This window comes from Lactuca serriola, chromosome 3 (genome assembly GCF_051521515.1).
Source record: "Lactuca serriola cultivar US96UC23 chromosome 3, Lser_US96UC23_V15, whole genome shotgun sequence".
NCBI classification, from domain to species: Eukaryota; Viridiplantae; Streptophyta; class Magnoliopsida; order Asterales; family Asteraceae; genus Lactuca; species Lactuca serriola.
In genome coordinates, this window is record NC_136410.1 from 20,936,848 (window position 1) to 20,960,021 (window position 23,174).

The 23,174-nt window shown below is 37.4% G+C and overlaps 1 long non-coding RNA gene across 1 annotated transcript; it reads right to left on the reverse strand.

Annotated features, from left to right (window-relative positions):
• Positions 1 to 18,727: 18,727 nt before the first annotated feature.
• Positions 18,728 to 22,479, reverse strand: LOC145094296 (uncharacterized). Its single transcript, XR_013703265.1, has 4 exons — positions 21,215 to 22,479; positions 20,944 to 21,119; positions 20,138 to 20,748; positions 18,728 to 19,928 (listed from the first exon to the last, which is right to left on the reverse strand). It is a non-coding gene; the product is annotated as an uncharacterized LOC145094296 (long non-coding RNA).
• Between the last annotated feature and the right edge of the window lie 695 nt (positions 22,480 to 23,174).

A 23,174-nucleotide genomic window follows, 5' to 3' on the forward strand; every position in this document is an offset into this window, starting at 1 on the left:
CCCTGCAACTGATCAAACAAATCATCGATCCTCGGCAATGGGTAACGGTTCTTGACCGTTAACTTATTCAGTTCACGATAATCAATGCACATCCAGAGCGAGCCATCCTTCTTCTTGACAAAAAGGATAGGCGCCCCCTAAGGCGAACTGCTCGGCCTGATAAACCCCTTCCCCAGCAGCTCCTGAAGCTACGAGGATAACTCCTACATCTCCGGAGGCGCAAGGCGATACGGCGCCTTAGCGATAGGCGCAACTCCTGGAACCAACTCAATACCGAACTCTACCTGCCTCTCCGGAGGCACACCCGGCAATTCCTCTAGAAACACATCCGGAAACTCGCGCACTATTGGAACCTCATCCACCGACTTCGGTCTCTCTGAAACAACCCTCGCATCCATCACATATGCTACAAATCCTCTACAGCCCTGTTGTAGACTCTGTCTCACTCTAGCAGCCGAACAAAATGTTGACCCCGCACGGGTACCCTCGCCGTGCACTGTAAGAACTCCCCCACTAGGGTCTCGAATCGTCACCAACTAACGCTCGCGGTCTATCACAGCTGCATATCGACTCAACCAATCCATACCCACTATAACACACACGTCGCCCATCGCGATCGGAACCAGATCTATCAGAAACTCCACACCGAAGATCTCAAGGACACATCCTCGAATCACGTCCCAAGCATACACTGCTCACTCATCAGCTATGGAAACTCGCAGAGGCCGATCCAACGCCTCTCGACGGACACTAATATGCTGACTAAATGCTATGGAAACAAACGACCGAATCGCACCCGAGTCAAATAATACCAATGCAGGCACAGAACTCACAAGAAAAGTACCTACGCATATCATTATATAAGCATAAAAACTCAACTCAAATAAAAGATGGAAAGAGAATACATACCAGCCACAACATCGGGCGCCGCGCGAACCTCCTCCGCGGTCAACTGAAATGCCCTCCCACGAGCCTTCGGGGCCTCGACCTTCACCGGCCGAATCTTGGTAGTCCTAGTAGCAGGCATAGATCCCTATGTTGATCCCTGAAGAAGCTGCAGACACCCAGCCTTCCGATGGCCGGTCTGGTTGCAATGAAAGCAAATTGAGAATCCCTTGGGGCAATCCCTCGCGATATGCCCCTCCTCCCCACACTTGTAGCATACCCCAACCCTGCACGACCCCTCGTGACTCTTACCGCACTTCCCACAAGTGCGGCCCTTCGCGCCTCCAGACCTCGAATCAGCGGGTTTAGCTCGCTTAGCTGCCGGGTGAGACTAAGTCGGCCGCCGATCCATCCTCTGAGACTCGGCCTCCTCCCTGGCCTGAGTCTCCAACTCGATCTCCCTCTTCCGGGCATTTGCCTGGAGCTCAGCAAATGTCCGATAAGTCAAGTTCGCCACGAACTCCTGAATATCTCTCCTCAGCACACTCAGATAACGGCTCATACGAGCCTGCTCAGGGCAAAACATCGCCCTCTCATGAAACTTCTTGGTGATGACTGCCACAGAATCAGTACCCTGCTTAAGGGTCAAAAACTCCTGAATCAACCATTCCCTCTCCACCGGAGGAACATACTCCTCTCTGAACATAGCGGTGAACCTCTCCCAGGTCACCTCGGAAATCTCAGCCAAAATGAAGTTCGTCGTCACGAACTTCCACCAATCCTTCGCTCCCAGGCGGTGCTGGTTCAAGGCGAACAGAACCCTCAAGTGCTCTTGACAAGAGCACGTATAGAAACATCCCTCGATGTCATAGATCCACCTCATAGCGGCAATCGGGTCCTGCGTCCCGTCGAACTCTGGTGGCTTTGTGTTGCTGAACTCCCGGAACAACAATGAGTCACCTCCCTGAGGTCTGGCAGCAGCAACAGCAGCAGTAGCTGCAGCTGCAGCAGCCTCAGTCAATGCGGCGTACCGCTCATCAAAAGTCTCAATCAATGTGGTCTTTATGTCCCCAAACATCTCGGGAATCTCATCCCGAATGGCAACAACAACCTCCTCATGAATCAATCGACGGATCTCCTTGTCGCTGACACCACTGCTCTCAGGTGTGTGTCGAGTCCCAACCATGATGCTTCTGAAATACAACAAAAATTATCAGAGACTCAATCGAGCATACACATACTCGATGACGCAACCCTACTTGTCCTCCGTTTTCCAAAAGATTCTTACTTTGAATGCCCACTGATCCGGTGTCTCCAGTAGTACGGGCCCAATACTACTGACCACACCGCATCAGTATTCACTCCAAGTCCTCCTCCTTGGATCTTGGATTACAAGTACTCTACTCTCAAAGCATCTCAGCAGCAGAAATCTCCTAGGCTAAGGCATCACAAATCAGGCCACTCTAGTCCTAATATGTATACCTAGCCTACTCTAGCATGCATAACATAACATTACGCATAACACATAAAGTAAGGGTACTTTTTGGGGATTCACCGTTCGGGAGCTGACTGATCGTACACACGGCTCTGCTCTGTTTGTCTCAAAACTCTTTTTACTCTTTTCAAAAGTTTTACTTCATTATCAAATTTTTTCCTCAAATCCTCTATTTGAGTTCAGATACGCCCGAAGATGCATCCGAATCCCTCGAACCAAGGCTCTGATACCAACTTGTAACAACGTGAATTTTCAAAATAATTTTTCATTTTTAAAACATTCATTCATTCATAAATAATGTCAAACACATTGTATCAAATGATATTATCACAAAAACTTTTCCCCAGAATCTCTACAAAAACTCCAATGCGTGTGTGTACGAATCATGCATGCGCCTTCCCGCGCTCATCACTAGTACCTAAAACACATAACACAACAACGGTAAGCATAAATGCTTAGTGAGTTCCCTAAAATACCACATACAGCACATACGCCACTCAAGGCTATAATACGACCCTCCGGTCAATGTGTCTCAGCGGGACCCTCCAGTCCCGTAGCTCGTTGGACCCTTAGGTCCGGTCATAGCTCGTTGGACCCTCTGGTCCGGTCTATATCATCATACAACATACAAATATCATATAGCACATATTCTCATACATAACACATAAGACCCTCTGGTCATCACATAGTACCACTCTAGGTAATGTATAGTGAGAAGACTCACCTCGATGTCTCGGAGAATATCTGACTCGGAAGAAGTATGATCTAGCCTCCGCCTAATCACATAAAGTAATACTCTCATAAATACAACTGTACTCAACCCTAAGGTCAACAAGGTCAACGGTCAAACTTGACCCGACTCGGCGAGTGCACAAGGGCGACTCGGCGAGTCTACACGTGTCCACTGACTCTCTTAGATTCTCTCTTGGCACGTCGAGTACTTCCCTTGACTCGACGAGTTCCACCTGGCATGAATCGCGGGGCCACCCCGACTCAACTCGCCGAGTCTCAAGAACAACTCGGCGAGTTCCAACTTGAACTCAGACCCCTGACTCTCCCTGACTCACCGAGTCATTCCCCCAACTCAGCAAGTCCACTCACTGAGTGATTAACGGGCAACCTTCATACTATTCGCCGAGTCTGTTCTTGGGACTCGGCGAGTTCATGCCATGCACAATCTCAAAACGACTTATGATGTCAGATCTGTTCCATACAATCATAGATCTGGCCTCCCCAAGCATGATAATCATGTAAAGTTCGGACCTTGACACACAAATAACATAGAAATGGTCCAAAATGGTGATTTAGCCCCAAAAATGACATTCCAAGCTCATGACTTCCAAAAAGACTCATAAAGCTCCAAGGGTTAAAGTCTCTGGAGCTCTTTGGGTCTAGATCCAGAAGACAAACTCGAGGAGGGACCAAATACACCACTTAATCAATCTCAAAAAGGGTCTGGAAAACCCTAACACTAAGAATCAACACCAAAACTGAAGAAGGTCCGAGAATAATACTTCAATGCAATCTCTATGAGCTCAAAACCACCAAAAATCGCACCTCCTACAGCCTCCTCTTGCCTTAAACACTTTCTTTTTGCAAAAACACCCACCAAATATCAAGATTGGCCTCTCCTTTCTCACAAACGCTCTAGATCTCTTTAGGGTTTCTCTCTGGGGTTGGTGGCCGCAAATGACGGCCATAAGGCCCTTTAAATAGGTCTCAAACCCTGGAAATTAGGGTTTCATTAAACGGCGTGGACTCGTCGAGTCCACTCATGAACTCACCGAGTCTAGCTGTGAACTCGCGTACAAATCCGCGACCATACTCGGCGAGTCTAGACGCCAACTCGCCGAGCCCCCCCACAAAACCCAAAAATAAAATAACAAAATATCATACGTGGGAATCCGGGTGTTACAAATAGATTCTAACGGATCATGCATAGTAATGACCCCAAGATTTATGAATGTTGTTTTTAGAAGGATTAGTTTTTTAATCCAAAAGGTGTTGCGGCGCAACTTGTTGTCCGTTTACCCGTTACGTCTATATAAAACTTTTATTAGGTTTTAATAGAGGTTAATTTATAAACTACAATCTTACTAAAAATAAATATTACCCCAACCTCATCACACCCCTCCCCCCTCTCTTACAATGCTCATCTTCAAGAGACCACCACCAGTGGTCAACACCGCCACCACCAGGCCTTTGCCGCCATTGGACCTTCGTCATCACTACAACCTCTCCAAAAAGGTTCCAACCGCACTACATTCCCCCTTTCTCTCTTCCGCTGATCCTCCACCTTTGTCTCCTTCTGGTTACCCTCCACCACCGCTAAATTTCACGAGTCCACCGTGACCACCATTACAAATCGGTTTATACATTAACATTACCAATTGATTCAATAGTAGTTGTGAGAATGTGAGACACTAAGAGTTGAGATTGTGAGAATAAGGGGTTGCATGGAAAGCTAGGGCATAACTTTGGGTTGTGGTGTGATGATCAGTTCATTCAATATCCCGTTTAAAGTTTAAAAAGATAATATATTAATAATTAAGTAATAAATAGTTAAATATTATATAAAATGATGTAATTTAATGTATATATTGGTGTGGTTCGGTTTTTTGTGGTTTTTGCAAAACTAAAAAGTGCATGATACCAAAAATTTGTTAGTTTTTGAAAAACTAAAAAACCGCATTGTTAGTTTTGCTTTGGTTTATGCGGTTTTTTTGGCATTTTTTTTATTTGCAGTGCGAGTTTTCCTCACCCCTACTATTAGGGTCAACATCAATAGCAGTGACATGTAAGAATTAGCGATGAAACATTAGCGACAACATATTAATGACCACATGTATCACCCATGTCCCGGTTGCCCTTAAATCTTGTAGTGTAATAGCATATTTCTTTATGCATTGGAATTATTTCTGTTTCTTAATTTAGTAGCCTCGACCGTCACCTCCAATTGGGTTCTCTATTTGTAATTGTCTTCTTCCTTTACTTTCCTAGAGGGGCAAACTTCCTAGGCGACATTTTCATTGGATACTATGAAATGAACTTCTTGCTTTTCTCGCATGACATATAGGGTGTAACAACGTCCCAAAGAATACCTGCTTAATTAACTTTTAGAAAGGACAAACAATACATTGTGTCAACTTATAGGATTTTTTATATCAACTTGTAGAAAGGACAACAATTTGTCAACTTATTTGATTGTTTATACTTTATATCTCGTTCTAATGGCCAGCATATTGTTTCTTTCCCCTTCTTGCAAAAAGACAAAGAGAGTTTTTGTAAACGGCCATCTCTTTGCAAAGAATATCTTTCTAAGTCACAGTGTAACTATACTGCTACAAGGTATGTACTTCTGTAGTTTCCATTTAATATAATGAAAAATATAAGATTATTGATTATTGTTTAAACACTATGTTTATTAAACCTGAAAGTGCTCCTGGGGTTCATCTCAGCACCAAGTTTACTAATTAATGAGCATAATGGCCCTATTGTTTTGATGGACATAGAAACCTATGATTAGCTTTTCAGAAAATTTGCAGCCGAACAATTTCAACAAAATGATTTGTTTTCTGTTTTCCCATGTTCAACGTTATGTATTCCTTTATCCATACATGTGTATAAAAATGGCTATAGCAAGGTATCTCTTGTTTGTATTAACAACTATTATAGGAGGGACGAGGAAAACTAACCAATGATATATAAAAGTGTTGAAAGATGAATCTGACAGTCAATAATAAGATACATGTATGATTACCTTTTTAGATATAAGAAAAACTTTTATGATGTACATAAGGCTAAAGTAAAGTCACTCAAACTATATCCTCCCTAGACTTTATAATATCGTGTTCCGGTTCATTAACCAGATTGGCCATACTGTTGTCATTTGTGCTGAATAGAAGACAATAATTAGCATACAGTTTTTGCTGTGTTAAGTGGTCTAAGAGGAGCCATCGTACATTATTTTGTTGGTGGTTTTTTTTATGATAATCCTTGTTGTGAGCAAGGCTTCCAAAGGTACGTAGCTGGTTCAAAGGTTTAGCCAACTGATGACTTTGTAAATTAGGCTTAGTTCCAATGTTCGTTGTTGAAGATGGAAATCTTAAAAGAAAGATGGGAGTAAAAAATGTAGAAGCTAGTGATTAGAGAGATTCATGATTTGAAAAAAATATCGTAGGAAAAGCCGAAAAGGAATATGGAAGTAATGGCTTTGGTCCTTTATTAGGACATCTACAACACATCATCTATCTACTCTTAATTTTTGGTTACAACTCTACAAAAAAAAATTCCATAATGTATTGAATTATAGGACATATATTAAAAAAAAGTTCATTTATTAAAAAAAAAAAATTCTCATCGAAGAGTTCAATTGTCATTAAACTTTATATCTATTAAATGTCAACATGACATCCTATAATAGTAGATTTTAATCGATTGAATGTCAATTGAAGAGTTCAATTGTCATTAAACTTTATATCTATTAAATGTCACATGACATCCTACAATAGTAGATTTTAATCTATTGAATGTCAATTGGACAAGGAGTAAAAAAAGTTTAACTTTTAAAAGTGGTTCAAGACGGATAATAATTCATTGTTGCAAGCGAGTTTGTTGTTTCTATTTATTCCTCATTGGTCTGCAGTATATTTATTTCTCGTTGGTGCAGAAGATAAAGACAGTTTTATAACTAGTAACATCTGTCCAAAAAATATCTTTGTGAATCACAATATAACTAGTGGTTATATTATTTATGTTTTATTCCATTAATTAACTGAATTTGCTACACAACAGTCCAGAAAACTTCAGTATAAATTACTATCTTTTTCACTAAAATTAACACAAGCTTATTCTACTAAGCTCTCTTGCTCTGCATTTACTTTTTCCCCTTGTAGGTGTAGATACAACGTCTTTATAATTAGGACATCAACTTTAATGGCTTCAACAAGGAAATACTCCAGCGTTTTCATATTTATGATCCTTTTAAGTCTTGGGTTTCAAGCATCATCTGATTCTGGGATCGGAACCATCAATGACCCTCCTTACTTACGTAATTGAAAAACACAAACACAAATACATGAATGCACAGATATATTATCTATTGAATATTTATGTGTCGTTAACAATCTGCATGTTAATATTCCAATTACAGCTTCAGCATGTTATGGGTATGAAGATAAAGGAGTTATGATAGCAGCTGCAAATGAAGATTTATGGGAAGGTGGAGCGGCTTGTGGGAAATATTTCCAGGTGACTTGTACGGGTGGAACGAATCTAGGTACACCACATCCTTGCACCGACAGCCCCACAGTGACTGTAATGATCACCGACTTCTGCCCGCCACCTGGTTGCAAGGGTGACCTTGACTTGTCACATGAATCATTTTCTGCCATTGCTGATCCCGCAGCCGGAGGAATTAAAATCTCTTACCTGATGAAAATAATTCAGATATCATAAGTTTTATTATTGTTTATTTCAGTTATTGCTTAGATGCACGTTGAGTTTACTGCTTTGAATAAGTAAAAGCCATGTGGGCTATGTTACCGAGTCTTAAGCTAAGTAGGAGTAGTTGCACTTTAATCGCATTTTTTATTGTTAAATAGTGAGCAGTCATGTATGTTGAGGTTATCACCTCTATTTTTCAGTTTCTCTAATCAAAGACAAAGCTTAAGCTCGTATACTCTGTTTCTCTATTGTTACTGTTCACTGCCAATTAAAGTTGCAGGTTTGTGAAAAACCAACATTTGGTATCAGAGCATAAACTGGTGTATGCCCAAGTATCAGTCTCGTGAAGAGATGTCAGGAAATAACGGAAACGGTGAAAAGGAAGGAAATGTTACTCTGCACTACCCGATGCTGTCCAGGACCAATTATGGTGCGTGGGCAATCAAGATGAGGGTCTTCATGTTAGCACAAGGCGTCTGGGATGCGGTGGAGCCCAGAACAGCGAATACCCTAGTTGAAGCAAAGAAAGATAACATGGCATTGGCGGCCATTTATCAGGGTATTCCCGAAGATCTGCTGATGGTGTTGGCTGAAAAGAAAACAGCAAAGGAGGCATGGGAAGCATTGAAGATTATGTTTATTGGGGCAGATCGTGTGAAGACAGCGAGAATCCAAACTTTGAAGGCAGAGCTTGAAGCCCTAACAATGAAGGAATCAGAAAATGTTGATGAGTTTACTGGGAAAGTAACCAACATGGTCAGCACCATACGTACCTTAGGTGAGAAGATCGAAGAGGTCTATGTAGTAAAGAAGCTGCTTAGGGCTGTTCCTCCGAAATTCATCCAACTTGCGTCCACTTTGGAGCAGTTTGGTGACCTTGACGCGATGTCAGTTGAAGAAGTGATAGGAAGGTTGAAGGCTCATGAAGAGAGAATGAAGGGGCCAGGTGAACCGGATGATAGGAAGCTTCTCATGACCTATCAACAATGGTCAGAGAAGAACAAAAAGAAGACAGAGGGTGACACTTCCAAATCCAAATCGAATCGAGGAGGTTTTGGTGGGTCACGAGGTCGTGGCAGAGGTCGAGGAAGAAATGGTGGACGTGGTGGTCGTGGAAGAGGTGGTTCACAACACCAAAAGGAAGGCAGTCAAAACTCCTCAAGCAGTCGCGATAAAGCTGACATTCAGTGCTATAATTGCCAAGAATTTGGGCATTATGCAGCTGAATGTAAGAACCCGAGGAAGGAACGAAGTCATGAAAGCAATTTGGTTAAGGAAGATGATGAACCTGCTCTCTTGCTTGCAACTTATGAAGACAAAGGAAAAGTGTATCTAAATGAAGAGAATTTGAACCCAAAATTGCGTACACACGGTAATTCTCAAACTCAAACTCGTTATTGGTATTTAGATACAGGAGCCAGTAACCACATGACTGGAGACAAATCCAAGTTCATGGATTTGAATGAAACTGTTCAAGGTTTTGTGAAATTCGGGAATGAATCTCGAGTTAAAATCGAAGGAAAAGGCTCAATTATATTCAGGTGTAAAGATGGTAGCCAAAGGAAGATGAATGAGGTGTACTACATCCCAGATCTGTGTAGTAACATAATCAGCTTGGGACAGTTGGCTGAAGGAGGTGACGAGATTCAAATCAAAGATCCATATCTATGGGTCAGAGATTCCAAGGGAAAGATGTTGATGAAGGTGTTAAGGTCACAAAACCGACTTTACAAAATTGAGTTGGAGGAGATTGATGGCATGTGTTTGACTGCACAAACAGATGATCAATCATGGCTGTGGCACAGGAGAATGGGTCACATTAACTTTGATTTGATGAAGAAAATGGTGGAAAAGAAGCTTGTAGAAGGAATGCCATATGTGAAAACTCAATCACAACCCTGTGAGGGATGCCTGGTGGGAAAACAAGTAAGGAGCCCATTCCCACACCACACCAAATTCAGAGCTAACAAGAAACTAGAACTCATTCATGGAGATTTGTGTGGTCCAATCTCACCACCCACACCGGCTGGAAACAGGTATATTTTGCTAATGGTTGATGACTTTAGCAGGGTAATGTGGGCCTATCTATTGAAGACAAAAGATGAGTCCTTTCACGTATTTAAAGAATTCAGGGAGAAGGTGGAGACTGAAACCGATGAAAAGATCAAAGTACTCAGAACAGATCGTGGTGGTGAGTTCTTGTCAAAAGAATTCACAGATTACTGCAAAAAGACTGGCCTTGAAAGACATTACACAGCTCCATACTCCCCACAGCAAAACGGAGTTGTGGAGAGAAGAAACAGAACGGTGTTAGAGATGGTGAGGTGCAACTTGAAGACAATGCAAATGCCAGACACGTTGTGGGGTGAAGCAGTGGCATACTCTGTTTATGTACTAAACAGAGTTCATTCAAAAGCTTTGAAAGATTCCACACCGTACGAAATGTGGACGGGGAGGAAGCCTAACATTGATCATCTCAGAGTTTTTGGATGTGTCGGCCACATGAAGATTGCAAAAGGTCACTTGAAGAAACTGGAGGATAGAAGCATTCGTGTAGTTCATCTCGGAATTGAAAAAGGGTCAAAGGCATACAGATTGTTAAATCCCAGTAATGGGAAAATGTATGTCAGCCGAGATGTTGTGTTCGAAGAAACTCGTGCCTGGAATTGGGGGGAGAGTGATACGATTAAATCAACACCTGGAATAAGTTTTACAGTAGAAGGAGTAAACTTTGATGAAGAATTCTATGAAGACGATGATGATTGGAATGGTGAAGGCGAGTGGGTCCCAGATACTCCTGATCAAGTTGGGTCAAACCAACAAAATGAAGACTGGGCCGAAGCGGGTCAGCCCAGTAACCAGCAATCCGACCCAATTAACCCTAATACTCCTATCGCTACAAACACGCCGGTCTCACAATCATCCCCAAACACCGACGAGAGCTCAAGCAGCGATGAAGCCCCACTGCGGTACAGATTACTCACTGATCTGTACGAAAACACACAAGAAATTCATCTACCCCCTGAAGATTTATTGCTACTATGTAACAATGAAGAACCCACAACCTATTTCGAAGCCAGTAAAAAGATCGAATGGGTGCAAGCGATGAAAGAAGAATTGGGTTCAATCGAGAAGAATAAAACGTGGGAGCTCGTTGACCTTCCGAAAAATCGAAAACCCATCGGGTTAAAGTGGGTGTTTAAGCTGAAAAGAGATCCAGAAGGGAAGATTTTGAAACATAAAGCTCGTATTGTGGCGAAGGGGTACGTACAGCGGCATGGAATTGATTACGAAGAGGTGTTCGCACCTGTGGCAAGAATCGAGACAATCCGTCTCATTCTGGCTTTAGCTGGGTTAAACGGATGGAAAGTACACCATTTAGATGTCAAATCGGCATTTCTAAATGGTAATTTGGAAGAGGAGGTTTACGTTACGCAACCAGAAGGATTTCAGAAGACAGGTGAAACTCACAAAGTTCTGAAGCTGTCAAAAGCCTTGTACGGTCTAAAGCAAGCCCCTAGGGCATGGAATGCCTGCTTGGACCGACACCTGAAGAACTTAGGTTTCAAACGATGTGCTTACGAGTATTCAGTCTACACGAAGAAAGAAAAAGGGAACACATTAATCGTGGGCGTTTATGTAGATGATTTGTTGGTGACTGGAAGCTGCGCAAAGACGGTGGAAATGTTCAAACAAGATATGAACATGAAGTTTGAAATGAGCAATCTGGGTCTGCTCACTTATTATCTTGGAATCGAGGTAAATCAAAATGAAGGGGGAATTACACTGAAACAGGAAGCATATGCTAAGAACCTTCTTGCAAAGACAAAGATGAAGGATTGCAACCCCACAAGAGCTCCAATGGAACACAAACTCAAGCTGAAAGAGGATGGAGAAGGAGATTGTGTCAACCCCACTGAGTACCGAAGCTTAGTTGGAGCATTGAGATATCTAACTCACACGAGACCGGATATCACTTTTGCAGTGGGAATTGTGAGTCGCTATATGGAAAAGCCAACAAGTCAACACTTACAAGCTGTAAAACATATACTCAGGTATATAAAAGGTACGCTGGATTTTGGTTTAAGGTACTCAAAAGGGCAAGAAAGTGTAAGCCTTACTGGTTACACAGATAGTGATCATGGAAATGACCTGGATAACCGAAGGAGTACAGGAGGTATGGCGTATTATGTGAACAACAACTTAATCACATGGGCATCTCAGAAGCAAAGGAGTGTGGCTCTCTCATCTTGCGAAGCTGAATTCATGGCTGCAACTATAGCAGCCTGTCAGGGGTTGTGGTTAAGAAGGCTTCTGAGAGAAATAACAGGTCAAAATGTACCCCCAGTTGAAATAAAAGTGGATAACAGGTCCTCCCTTGATTTAATGAAAAATCCTGTTTTCCATGGAAGGAGCAAACATATAGACATACGGTTCCATTTCATCCGAGAATGTGTGGAGAATGGAGAAATCACAGTGAAGTTTGTACCAAGTGAAGAACAAAAAGCCGATATTTTGACAAAGCCACTTGGAAAATTGAAGTTTGAAGTGATGCGTGATCTGCTTGGAGTTAAGCAGGTATGATCTCTGAATTAAGGGGAAAAAATGATGAAAATAATTCAGATATCATAAGTTTTATTATTGTTTATTTCAGTTATTGCTTAGATGCACGTTGAGTTTACTGCTTTGAATAAGTAAAAGCCATGTGGGCTATGTTACCGAGTCTTAAGCTAAGTAGGAGTAGTTGCACTTTAATCGCATTTTTTATTGTTAAATAGTGAGCAGTCATGTATGTTGAGGTTATCACCTCTATTTTTCAGTTTCTCTAATCAAAGACAAAGCTTAAGCTCGTATACTCTGTTTCTCTATTGTTACTGTTCACTGCCAATTAAAGTTGCAGGTTTGTGAAAAACCAACATTACCAACAGTGAGACATAACTTTTTTTTTTCATCATTTTATTATTAGAAATAAGTTATATCACTAGTAAACTTATATTCTTATTAATAAAGAAAGAAAGTTATATTGATATAAAAATCATAATAGAGTAAATCACACAGAATGCCCATCATGAAAATGTCAAAATGCAAAATCACACAGAATGCCCATCATGAAAATGTCAAAATGCATGTCTAGTTCCTATTTAACTAACTCCGACGGTTATTTGTTTGTTTAAACGTGCACGCTTAATCCATTGTTAATTTAAATTTACGTATTGTATCCTTTACCAAACATAAAATTACTATATTGCTCTCATTGTTTTTATTTTTAATTTAATTACTCCATCTATCCCAAAATTATTGTCTACGGACAAAAAAACATACATATTAAAGAAACATTAATTACCATTAATTTTATACAATAAAATAATAGTTTTGTCTTTACTTTGCATTTAATGTTCCATTAAATGCTTAGTTGGTTAAGTAATAATCAGATATATTTTGGTAAAAATATTATTTATTTTTAGAAGTGGATTACTATTTTAGGACAAATAAAAAATGAAAGGTAGACTATATTTTTGGGACGGATGGAGTATAATTATTTTGTATTAAAAAAAAACAGTAAAAGTAGATTTCAACCCCATCCTATATTCCACCTTGCTCCAACCTAAAACCCTAGCCTAATATCAAATTCTTATTCTTTTTCTCTAACCAACTTACAAAAGCATCAGTAATACCACCACTTCCTTTTTACCACCGTCGACTGCCACTTTTTTTTTCTTAAAAACACCGTCAGACAGACCACTCTCTCTCTCTCTCTCTCTCTCTCTCAAATCTAAGATCTTTGGCGTGCACCTTCATCGTCTAAGAAACACCTCCATCTCTCCATTTTCTTGATGTCTGAATAATAAACAGTTTGGTTGACGTCTGAACTGATCACCACCATCTAGGGTTTCGAACCGCTGCCTAGAGTTCAAACCACCACCTAGGGTCTTAGATCGAGCTCCACCATCTATTTCGTTAGGTTCTAGTATCCATTTCCTGATTTCATTTGGGTGATGACCGGTGGTGGTTGCAGGATGTACTGATGGTGATACGTGGAGGTGCAAACTTGAGAGAGAGAGAGAGAGAGAGAGAGAGAGAGAGGTGTCAGAGTTTAGAAAATGGAGAGAGAGATAGAGGCATTGGTATACGATGGTAGACGGTAGTGGGCAATGAAAGTCACAATGGTGGATGGTGGTTTCCGGTGGCAGTGATGGTGAGATGTCAAGGGTCCTCGGGAAGTTCTTGAAAGAGTAATAAAGGAGATAGAGAGTTGTTGGAGTACTCTTTTTGGGCAATATATTACATTTATTTCAATAAAAAAAAAACAAAAAACTAAAAAGCAAAAATAAACATGAAAACTAAATGAAAAAATAAATAAAAAGGGCAATATAGTCATTTTATGTTTGGAAGGACGAAACGTCCACCTTTCTACAATATAATAGACGGTCTGTGTTAATTTTTGCAAATAAGGATTGAATATGTCATTTGGACGATTCGTCTAATTAACTCTTTATAATATTAATTTTGAATTCCTTGAATAAAATGATTTTCTCCTAGTTTTACAAAAATACGTCTGTCTGCTCTCCTTTTACAGGGTTTGAAGAAGAAAGATTATGGAAGTTGTATACAACAAACTTTTGTGGAGAAAAAACTCCTCTAATAACACCAGAGAAAAATGCAGTATCTCATTTCCGAAAATATGAACCTTTGTTTTCCATTTTATTAGATGTTACTATTAATTAAAGTTTATCTCTTCTAGTTCTTTGCGAGAGGTGGAGCTTTGATTTTGTTTTAATATATCTCACGGTTCATTAATTAAAAATAGAAGTCCATACACAGTCAGCAGCACCAATACCAACATACGTATTTTTTTTTAATCTGTGAAGCATGCATCAAACCTCGATCATTGATACGTTTTCTCAATTTAAAGAATAAAACCATCTGAAACTAAAAAGGGTAATAGCTATAAAGCAACAATTGGACAGTTTGGTTAAAGGACAACTTAACAAAACTAAAGAATTAAATTCAAGAGGAATTTGTGATATCATTATTCCTAATTGATAACCGTAGATAGAGTAGTACTTGTGAACTCAAAGGAGCTAATTAGTTGGTTAATTTTTCTTTTAACAGTAGCAAGTTGGTTAACTAATCTACACAAGGGACATTCACACACGAAAATTAGCAACATTTTTAAATTCATTTGTAGTTATATATATATATATATATATATATATATATATATATATATATATATATATATATATATATATATAAAGGATTCAACTTAAAAAAAAAATCTTGACAATGATGAAATCAATCTCAGCCACACATTTATTTTTTCACAAAACAATTGGGCGTACCAACAAAAGTAGGCAACGGATACACGTATGTTTTCAAATCAAATATGTTTCCTTAAATTATGGTAATCATTAACTTAATATATATATATATATATATATATATATATATATATATATATATATATATATATATATATATACACTAGCCGTTTACCCGCGTAAAGCGACGGATGCGGATCAACAAAATGAGATAAAAAATTTGTTAAACAAAATGACGAACAGATAGAGATTTCTTATACCTGGGCTAGGATTAAACGTAAGACATTTTTGGGCTTATTCGATTTTAATAGAAAGAAAAAACCAAAGGAGGAGGTAGCGAGCATGAGAGAGAACCATGGTTTTGCGGTCAATGGCAAGACATTTATGATAGACGAATGCTAGATCAATGCGCCTCTTCCAGTTTATATGAAATGATTTATAACGTGTACATTGTATTAGACCGATTCAAATGGATATGAAGAACACTTGGTCAAACTTTGACCCATTCAAAATCTTATCATCATCATCTTATTTGATTTTTTTCATAAATGTTGACCGGATAAGATCTAGTATTTGCCGATTCAATTAGATATGAGGAACATTTGGTCAAACATTGACTCATTCAAAATCTTATCATCATCATCTTATTTGACTTTTTCATAAATACTGACCGGATAAGATTTAGTATTTACCGATTCAATTGGATATGAGGAACACTTGGTCAAACTTTGACCCATTCAAAATCCTATCATCATCTTATTTGACTTTTTTCATAAATGTTGACCGGATAAGATTCAGTATTCTTTTAATGCATAAAGTCATTGTACATGATGCACTAATGGTTTGTACCTCTTAATTTTCAGCCTTTGACGAAATTTGCATAATAAGTAATAAATATTAGAAAAAGTCAGCATTTTAGTTGAACTCCTACAAAATCCTAATTTCATTTCCATAAATCCATCAAATCATAGACTTATTCATTAAGTTGTGTCTGTTGTCGTAGGAAAATATGAGATGTAACTCCAATATTCCATATCCCATATCCCAACATAGAATTATGCATTTTAGTTGAACTCCCACCAAATCCCAATTTCCTATTGATGTGGACACCCTACATAAAAAGAAAAAAGAAAAAACAAACATGAAAACATAAACAAATCTTATAAGTTATCAAAAAATGAACTAAAAGGGGAAAGAATGTGATGAACAAATACATGTGGTAAGGGAAGTCGGAAGCACAGACGGAAATCTGAAACTTAACTCCAATTCAGAAAACAATCATCAAATTTCAAGAATCATAATTGATGAGGATATTATGCAAACATCGACAACTAACAAAAAAAACATAGAGTGATGATATGCAGACTATGCAAAAATTAGAAGAAATTTCCACTTCGATTTCACAATGTAAAAATTAGAAAGACTAATGATTTGTAGACCAAGCAAAAATCAGAAGTGAGGATTCGAAAAAAAGTTAAGTCGTTGACCACATAGATTTCATAAATCAGAACAAATTACACTAATATAAGTAGATAATTCAACAAGATTGAGCAAAATAAATCAATACTTACTGGGGATTCGTTGAATGTGGTGGTAAACGCTTCGATTAGGTTTCAGACATCAAGATGGAAGCAACAACATTCGATCTAGTGTTATTGGAGAGAAAGCACACGACGGTGTAAAGCTTCAAAGTGGAGGCGATAATGGTGGGTGAGAAATTTGAAGAAATCTACAAACCTATGTGGAGAGTTTGTATTTCAAAGCTTGAATTCACATGAGAAATTAAGGGAGGCGTTTAGGATTTATTGGGATGAAGGTAGACCACAGGAAACGGTGGTCGACACTGGGTCATATTTGACTCATTCAATTTGAAGATAAGTTTAGAAGACCTATTCAAAATCTGTCTTTGACCGGATAAGATTTATTATTCTCATATTTAACCCATTCAATTTGAAGATAAGCTTAGAAGACCTATTCAAAATTTGTCTTTGACTGGATAAGATTTATTATTCTCCGATGCATAAAATTGTTGTATATGATGCTTAAAAGGTTATACCTTTTTAAATTCAGCAAAATCTAGTAAATGCTTTTTAAGGTACTAACCATTTACCCGCGCTAAGCGACGGGTGCGAGTAATTTCTTTCGCAAATTAGTTTTTAAAGACTTAGTTTCACGCAAATACCTTACTACATCTAAACGATTATCGATAAGAATAATGTTAGTATAAATGAAATTAATAAGAATAAAAAATGAAAAGTTAGGATTCTTTACAAATTTATATAAACAAATGATTGGTTGTGTATTATTAAGAGAGTGAGAGAAGGTAGGAGCACAGGTGGTAGACGAGAGTCTTACTGTGAGTGGTTTCTGCTATTTGATGGTAGAAAGGAGAAAAAGTATATGAGATAAAATTCGATGCTTTATAAGTTGGAAAATACGTCATTAGAAATTCGAAGAGTAGTCATATACGTGTGATAAGAATTGGTCTTCACATTGGAAATTTAAATTTTAAATTTCATATCATCTCCTCTGTTTGAACCTTATCTGTGATGTTGAATTAGTCAATTGTTAGCTCAATATATTTGCACTTCATGTTTTCTTAATCATAAACATTTAAAATTTTGTGAGTAGTCATATATACTCATAGGGGATAAGGATTAGTCATCACATTTGAATTTTTAAATTTTAAATCTCATTTCCTTATCAGTAGCTTAATTTCTTAATTTCTGGTAACATGTCTGATAGATAGTAAAATTTATGGATTGTTGAACTGTATTTTAATTTTTATTTGCAAAAAAAAAAATCATGCCTTTATTTTTTAGGAAGGAGAAGATCTCGTCAGTTATAAACAAGGTTACAATTAGAGAATTTAAATTAAAATGTATGGTTATTTCCCTAATTTTAAGAAGGAAACGTCTTTCTTTTTTTAATTACAAGGAAAACACTATTTCTAAAAATCATGCCTTTAATTTCCAAAACAGATCATGACTTTATTTTAATTTTCAATCTTAATTTTGCTTAAAAATGTATTTTGTAGGCATCCTTCTTTCTATTATTTTTTGTGAAAGAAACATAGTTCAAGAATTAAATCTTATTCCTTTTAATAGCCGATTTCTTTTAAACAAAAAACCCATTCTTAACAGAATTCAAATTCTTATTCTTGCGAGGATGAAAATAGAATACTTTGAGAACATAAAACTCTAAATTTCTGAAATTCTCATTCTTATCGTATCAGTTCATTTTTTGTTGCTTTATTTAAAAAAAAAAATCATTATTAATTACAACCTATGATTCTCTCTCAATCCAATGCCCCATAATTTGTTAAACATTGACACAATACTTACAATCCACATTTGGGTTTTGAAGCAACATCAGAATAGCAGGTTGAAATTTCCCACTTCAAGGACAAATCAAAAGCAGGGGCAAGGGCAGTTATGTCCAAAACCAACATGCTCTCCAGCATCAAGGGTGTGAACAACTTGACCAACAGCATACTCTACAACATCAAGGACAAATATGTCTAAAAACAGTTAAACAAATGATAGGAAAGCAAAAAAAATTCATTCACATCCAAAGCCAATACAGTCAAACAAATGACAAGAAAGCATAAATTTGTTTATCGGAACCATATTTGATAGATTTAATAAGGGAGCTGATTTTTCCACAGCCTTTATTTATCTTTCCACTGAAAAATTAATGTATTGGACAATTATGCCCTCCTTTAATTATCGAAAATAGAGAAAGATATTTTCAAAGGAAATGCAGGGCTCTCCTTCCTGAAATCTTCTCCAAGAATCCCCCTTCACTCCCATTACTAATGCATCTCGCCTTCATCAAATTCGAAATTGAATCCCGTCCTCATGTGCTTCCTTCAATGATATCATTCTAAGTTCTTGATCTTTAACCGTTAATGATCTCTTATCTTCTCATTACCCAAATAAAATTCAAGTAAGTTCATCTCCATTTTAATTTCGTTTTCCACATCTATCCAAAACCTTATTGCAATTTGCAGAGAAAAAAGTGGAATCAGAGGTAAAATCGACAAAAATGAGAACTTGAACAAGTTAAATGGAACTAAAGTTTGCTTTTCAAATGTTACAAAGTTGTGTGGTTTCAATCAACATTGTTGTATATTGTCTCGCTATTCGATCGGGAGGTGTTAAAGATTCATGGAAAACTGATTGCCAGGCCACTAAGAACAACCTTTTAGTTGGTAGGAATTTTGGGGTTAAACACTTTGTTGTATTATCTGCAATCTGTGTGCAAAAAACCCTTCCCAACCCGGCAAGCAATTAACGAGCCAGATTTTGCCTTTAGTAGTGAAAGATTCCTACCCATAGGTTGAAGTTCGTCGTCTCTGACCTTCTCAATTCGTTTTCGACATGCATTTGCATATCCTTGTTTTCTGGAGTACAAATTGTTGACTTTTTCTTCAATTCTATGCTTGTTGCTACATTTTCACCGCTTAATTGGGAAGATTTTTCAATCATATAGCTTCTTAATACCATTAAGAGCCTAAAAAATGTCGAAATCATCGATAATAACTTAAAAACACAAAAGATTGAGGTTTTATGATTCAACGATCTGTTATCATATTTTAACTTCATCGTAAAGTTTTTTCTCCCAGGTGTATAACCTCCCTAACGTTGATAAATGGCTGCCGGATTCCATTCCTCCGGTCTCCTCGAAGATATCACTGCTACTTGCTACTATTGATTCTCGTCCATGTCGATATATTAGTTCTTTGACTTTTTTGTGGTTCTTGCCTTTCTTCAATATCTCTAAATTAAAATTTTCATTACATTAATTATTCAGTGGATGGATAAAAAAACTTATGTGGAAGAATCAGCCCTCATTTAATAACGTACAATGCTATCATTTGAAAATGACTGAACCAATTTAAACCAGCTAGCTAAGCAGTAATAGAAGTAATTTATTACTTTGAACCAATAAATGTAAATCTTAAACTCTTAGTTGTATAAAAACTCACCATTTATGTAAGAGTCGTCTAAGGTCTGTCGATTTTCTTTCATCATCAAATCAGAATCCTCCTTGGGTCGCTTAAGTTAGGATTTTGCTGCATTTTCATGGCCATATACATATACACATATACAGTCACACACAATATTAACACAAACATTTAGCATAAACAGTATATCAGCAATAATAAGAACTACCATTTGATAAATAATAAGATAAACATTAAATAACCAATATTCATTATTTCACAACCAAAGGATTTGAATGCAAGTTAGAATCAACTTAGCTACCCCGAAATAAGGTAAAACATTTGATAAAGTTACATTTACCAATCGATTCAAGGTTGTTTTCTTTTAATAATTAGCAACCAAAGTATTGGTTAAAGACTAAATGTACAACTTTAACAACTAAGAATCTATCTCTTCGAAAAAATGTACAACATCCATCAATAGCCTGAATACTTCCATTATAAACCTAAAATTGCAATTCAATTTTCTTAAACAAGAATTCTCAACATTTTTTATACAATAAAGGTTAATAAAGTCAATTAAACAAACATCAGCAGTAAACCCGTTAACATTACCCACCAATTAAGAACATAGAAGCTCTCTTACAGCGGCTCTGAAAAAAAAAAACAAATGTAATCGAGGTCAAAAACCCAAATTTCGACATCTTTCTTTTCCTCCTTGCGAAAAACAAAAAAAAGTAGCAAATTAAAGAGAATATAAGAAGTCCATTAAAGGTAAATAGCCACAAACATAGACAATTCAGAGAGTTAAAGAGACACTGGTAAACAATGTGATAGGATTATGTTACCTGGATCAGTAAAAGGAGAAGATGATGGCGATTTCCAGATCTACAACCAACATCTGGTTAAAAAAAATACCCACCAAATGAAGTGGTGAATCTTGATTTGTCGTGTTCTTTGTTGGGATCATTTGTAATTTCGAAAATGGAAATAGAAACAAAATTCTCTTGTCACTTGCTCTTACCTGCATAATGAGTACATTATGTAAATAAACCATACAGAATTGTCATTTTGAAGTATAAATATGACACAATAAAAATGGCCTTTGACAATAACAACCTAATGTTTGCTTGTTTCATTGTTCCACATCCAATCTTTAACACCTACTCTTTACTTACTCCTTGATTCTTCATAAATATCAAAAACTTATAAGAAAAACTCAAAAAAAAGTAGCCAAAGTAGTGATATCAAACCGAGATTTAAGAATTTTAACTAAAAATGAAAAAAGGAAATAAATATCTAATGTTGGATTGAAACCGGCATGTTTTTTTATCTCAAGAAAAGAGAGAGAATAAGGCTTTCTAGCCATAGAGATGGTTTGCTCCTTTACCCCAAACCTCCGTTCAACTTCTAAGCTCTCAACGTGAAGAAGGCTTTATAGCCAGCCCCTACAAACCGCCACGAAGACGGTAACTCACATATGAGCGTAGATCTAAATTCACAAAATCGACAGACACACATGAGATAGATAGATAGAGAAACCTTGGTAAGGGCTTAGAAACGGACCATCGTCGGTACACCGGGCCTCGATCAGTCGTCCGTCTATGTGTTCGTTGGTAACGAAAGTAGTGACGAACAAAAATGTGGTTGGTGATTCGTGGTGACGGCCGTGAGGAGGGTTGCTTTTGGTGGTGTTTGGATACAAATGGAAAAAACGACACATACCTACAGTAATTCAGCATTAGGTTTTAGAACAGAGACATCTCAAATCATGAGATTGAGTATTTTGATTAGGAAGAAAGATTGTATGCGAGGAAGTGAGAAGCATCAAGTATCAAGAAGTTATCTTGAGTTAGTTAAAAGAAAATAGGATCTTGTAGAGGTCTTCGGAAAAAATTACTTCTGACTGGGAGTCAGAAGTGAATTGGAGACAGTGGGAGAATGTTTGTGTTAGGGCTTTTTTGTAGAATGCTTTTCGCCATCGTTTGAGAGGAGCAACGATAAAAAATGAAAGAGACACAGAGGGCGGCACCGATTTCAAGCAGTGAGTGATGAAGCCAATGTTGATTTGGGGTATTTTAGAGAGAAACGAAGGGCGACAATGGTGAAGCCACAATCTTTATTTGATGGTGTGTTCGTGGTAAAAGGTGTTTGATTGCGGTGATTAATATTCTGGAGGTTGTGAGTCGTGTTTGAATCAAGTATGATTTAATGTTGAAAGAAAGAGATCCATTGATGTAGAGAGGAAGAAACAGAGCGGAGTGCTGCTTGATGATGTTTGAGATTAGGTTTTCTAAAGCAAAGACGTGAAAGTAGTTGACAACCCAGTTCTTCATGAGTGAGGAGGAGAAGGGTGGAGAAGGTTCATGTTGGGGATGAATGGTTTGTGGTATTGACGCCGAGTATAAGAGATTAGAGATGGCAGGCCAGAATCTACAGTTATCAGCCGAGATATCAGGATTCAACATTGACTCGGCAGGTGAAGATAGGAGTCAACATTGACTCAACATTCGAGATCTTAGAATATTAGGTTTGGTTTGTTGACTTTTTCAATGGTTGAACTTAGATATTAGATATGGTATTTCTGCCATGCATAAAATTTTAAAATTCAACAAAATCTTGTAAATGCTTTTTTAAAGTATATATATATATATATATATATATATATATATATATATATATATATATATATATATATATATATATATATATATATTTGTTTTTTTAAAAAGCAATTTTTATCGAAAAATTATTTTAAATATATTAAAATACATAATTTTTTATTCTTTATAAATAGACATCCATATTCCATATTGATATAATATTAAGATAAAATAATTTTTTTATAGTTTTGACTATCGTTATTCATAAATGAACAAAAATTCATCGGATTTTTATTAGAATGCATTCGTTATTCACTTATAAATAAAACGTATGCTTATATTTTTTACAGTTTAGGTATTATTCATATATGAATATAATAAGAAATAAATTTTTCTTACCTAAATTATAGTTTTTACATCATTTTTTGTCACATGTTATATTCATATTAAATAAAACGTGTATTAGCTCTCGTCAT